Source organism: Malania oleifera, chromosome 5 (assembly GCF_029873635.1).
Source record: "Malania oleifera isolate guangnan ecotype guangnan chromosome 5, ASM2987363v1, whole genome shotgun sequence".
NCBI classification, from domain to species: Eukaryota; Viridiplantae; Streptophyta; class Magnoliopsida; order Santalales; family Ximeniaceae; genus Malania; species Malania oleifera.
Genome location: NC_080421.1, coordinates 84,594,517 through 84,598,837, shown reverse-complemented (window position 1 = coordinate 84,598,837; position 4,321 = coordinate 84,594,517). Strand labels below are relative to the sequence as shown.

General features: G+C 41.2%; 1 non-coding gene across 1 annotated transcript; it reads left to right on the top strand.

The window, feature by feature from the left end:
• Positions 1 to 1,408: 1,408 nt before the first annotated feature.
• Positions 1,409 to 1,514, top strand: LOC131156925 (small nucleolar RNA R71). The gene has a single exon (XR_009137186.1). It is a non-coding gene; the product is annotated as a small nucleolar RNA R71 (small nucleolar RNA).
• Positions 1,515 to 4,321: the final 2,807 nt, after the last annotated feature.

Genomic DNA, 4,321 nt, shown 5'->3' with positions numbered 1-4,321 from the left:
GATTACACACGAGATGAGTGGAGTGCTAGGGTCTTTCAGTTTCGGAGAGAGGTGACCGAATATCATTGAGCTCACATGCTCGGCCAACTTTATTTGTTTGTTCATACGCTCCCTCGATTTTCGCTTCTGCGTGCACAAGTCCTTAAGGAACTTGGCATACGTAGGCATTTGCTTGATAGCATCTAAGAGAGCAATGTTGACCTTAACTTGTATAAATGTGTTCATGATAGACTCAGCAGTAGTCTCCTTCTTAGATGAAGAGGGTGTATGAAGAGCTGTAGGGTATGGTGCCGGAGAGACATGAAATGCCCTATGAGGGGCATAGTGTGGCATCGCTCCTCCAGCAGAGGGCATGGAAATCTTGGGATTATTCACTAAATTAGAGGAGGAAGGGGTACAAGATTCAACATTGGGTTCTACCCCTCTCTTCTTCTCACTCTTACCCTTGCTCAACTGCTCCTCTACCCTATTGTCTACCATCCCACCACTCTAAAGAGTGGTCACCTCCCAGGCTTGCTCGTGACACGATGAAGGACTAGCATCCGGTTCACATTCTACCTCGTATTGACCTTTAAGGTTCACTAAAAGCTGACTTGGCAATTTTTCCTCATCTCTTTGACTCAAGGAAGTAGCTAATTACCCCATGGTGGCTTCTGGCTTGGCGATCAATTGGGAGTGAGAGTGAAGTAACTGCCGATCAACTTGATGATTAGCCTCAATGCCCTTAAGGGCCTTCAGAATCATCTCCTGGAAAGAATCATACTTGAGCCGAAGAGGAGATGGTTGCTGAAATGCTGATGGTCTAAGGGTAGACGTGGGAGGATTTCAGGCATTTTGGTATGGGCAAGAAGGTGGAGCAATGGGCGATATCCGAGGTCTTTGAGATTGAAAGCCCAGAGCTTGTGGCCTCTAGGAGAAGTTAGGATGCTATTTCCACCCAGGATTGTACGTGTTTGAATATGGGTCATTAGATGGCCTATCGTACCAATTATGGGTAAACTTAACTTCCTCCTACACAAACTCAGGCTGGGAAGGTGCATGGGGGCAATCGTAACAAGTGTGTGAAGGATCATAACAGATGGCAAACACCTTTGCACATGTTGCTGACTGTGGTTGCTGTCCTAAGGACAAGAACTGATCTAGCTTTTGAACGATGGTGTGCAGTGTGGGCGCAAGGTCAAGGCCCACGGCTAACTCACAAACTCCTTTAGGTTTGGAAGAGGAGGGTTCATGTGGTCTACGAGCAGCAACAGTATGTTGCTAAGAATTCTCGACTTGGTTCTCGAAGAGAACCCATGCCTCATTCTCGTGCTTGGTGAGGAAAGTACCTCTACAAGATGCATCTACCATGAATCGGTCATATTCAGCTAATCCTTCATAGAAGTTCTGAACCAATTGCCACTTAGGAACTTGATGGTGTGGGCATTTACGTAAGAGGTCCTTAAAACGCTCCCAGGTCTCAAAAAATAGTTCCCCATCCAACTGTGAGAAACTAGTGATGACTCTCCTAAACTGGTTAGTCTTCCCGATTGGGAAGTACTTTTTCAACTCATGCTGCATGGTGGCCTAGGAGGTCACCAAGTTCGGCTCTAAGTACGTTAGCCAATATTTGGCTTTGTCCTTCAGAGAGAACGAGAAAAGCCTAAAGTGGAGGGCTTCATCACAGAAATTATGGATGTGTATGGTAGAATAGATTTTGAGGAATTCATCTCGATACTTGTAAGGATTTTCATGAGAATTCCCATAAAAATTAGGAAGCATTGAAATGATAGAATTCTTGATCTCAAATTGTGCCACCTTAACATCCAAGAATCGGATGCAAGATGATGATGTGTAGGTGTTGGACACAAAGTAGTTCTTAAGAGGCCGAAGGGGTTGGTTTACCACCACAAGTTGGTGGGGAGCTTGGGGTTCCAGATTTTGAATTGCGGGAACTGGTGGACATTCGGTCATAACTTTGGGTTTGGATGACTTAGCAAACTCGAGATTCGAGGTGGGTTTCTTAATAGACCTACGGAATCTCTCAATCTTACGGTTTATAAGTACTAGCTCAGGATCCAAAGAATGCAAACCCAACATAAACAAATATAGCACACAATCAAGACTTCAATATATAAAACAAAAACAAAAATAAAAGAAGGTAAAGAAAAAAAAACAAAGCAATAACACGCTAAACTAGAAATTGGCTTATAACTGTAACCTAGTCCCCGAAAATAGCGCCAAAATTTGGTAGGCTCGCCAGGGCTTGGGTCCTCAACTATCAAAAATAAAATTTATAACCTAACTACTCCCAAGTTCAGTAAAATAGTGAGTAAGTCAGGTATCGATCCACAGGGACTCAGGTGCAGTTATTCACCACTTCTAATCTAGTTTACTATAGCTTTGTGTAAAAGAAAGTAAAAAGAAGAGATTTTGATGGGGTTTTCTAACAATCTACTGAAAGCATGTAAATTCTATATTAACTCTACTCCTACAAAGCAGTGCTCAGTTTATGAATCCGACTTAGACTGTCGTGTACATAAACTACATTTGGTCAACTACCCGTATTAAGTTAGACGTTGAAAGGAGCCATTCGATGGTATAGGGTAGCAAGGGTGCACCAATCGTCCGGAGCACGATTAGGAATTGGAGTATACCCTATCCAATGATCATGAGAACCTGTTTGGTATCCGTAGCCTACTATGTATAATTGACTGAATCAATAGTAGTGCTATCCTATCCCATAAGACTTCATCATAATCCAAACATTAAAGGTGGATGAAAGTAAAAGCATGGTATTGAAATCAAAGCAAGTAAAGTGCAAGGTATTTAAATGAAAGCATGTAAAAGAAAGCAAGTAAAAGTGGCTTCAATTGCAAACTTAATAGTCTATCACTAACAATCAAGCATACAACTGAGAACAAGGACATGAATTTAAACAAAAATAATGTAAATCTAATCTACTGTGGCTCTCAATGAGGTTTTAGGTCTGTCACTAACCCAAAAGAGGTCAAAAAGGAACCCTAAGAACATATTCAAAGCTATTATTTATACTCAAAAGGGTTTACAAGGTTTGAATTTCAAAATAGGAAAGTTTTGCCAAATCTCGCACAGAAGATCATCGTTGTCGGCCAAGTCGCACCCATGCTTTCCCCTAGTCGCGCCCTGGTCGAGGCTCGAGGGAAATCAGGAATTCAAATTTTAGAATCTTTGACCTAGTCATGCCAATGGGTATTGTTGGTCGAGTTGCTAGTCGAGACTTGTAGGATCTCAACTTCATTTTAGCTTTAGGAACTTGACTTGGTCGCCCCTCATAGTCTCCCTGGTTGAGCAGTTAGTTGAGACTCTTAGTATCTATAGCTCCGTCAGCTTCAATATCTAGACTTGGTTGCCCCTGAGGGTCACTTGGTTGATCATTTGGTTGGACCTTGCAGCATTTCTTCTTTAGTCTGAACCTTAGAGTTTACAGCTTGTGACCAGGTCGCCCCTGTGTTTGATGGTCTTACCATATGATTGAATATGGTCTTTTCTCTTTTGATGTCTTGAGGCTCTAGGGGTTTGGTTAAGCATCTGATTTGAGCTTTAAGTATCCTAAATACTCCCTTGACTTCTCGTAATGCTTATCTCCTCGATTTTAACCTGTTTTTCCTAAAACACGAACAAACCTTGCATAACTCTGAACTATGTTAACAAAGGGCTTTTATAAGATAAAAGAAGACAAAACAAAGGTAAATGGGTGCCTAAAATAGTGCATTTCAGGGACTCATCATCTCCATCTACAACTATTGTACCTTGAAATGCATAGATATTTCCCACTACCTTTTCTCCTTTTATCACCATCAAGTTGCCTTCACACACTTTCATTTTCCCACTTTCAGACTTGTAACTATACTCGTTATAGTCTAAAATTCCCAAAAAAACTACATTCTTCCTTAGACCTAGTACATGCCTTACATCACATACGATTCTCACAACACCATCTTACATTTTGATTTTGACATTTCCAATACCAATTATTTTGCATAAAATATCATTTCCCATCAAAACACAAACAATATTAACTGATCTGTAGGTGTTGAACCATTTTCTATTTACTATCATGTGATAAGAGCATCCGATTCTAGGATCCAAGAATCATCCGTGAGGCACTCCAAACCCGATGAAACACATAGCATATCACCATCATTGCTTTCCAAGTCTTCTTCCACGACATTTGTAGATTTTGATGGACCCTTAGATATATATTGGCTTTCTATTTTTCAACAAACTACTACTGTAGAATCCTCATCCATGACGTGTAACAACACGTCATCCGCCAAACATAGCAGGATAATTGATACCG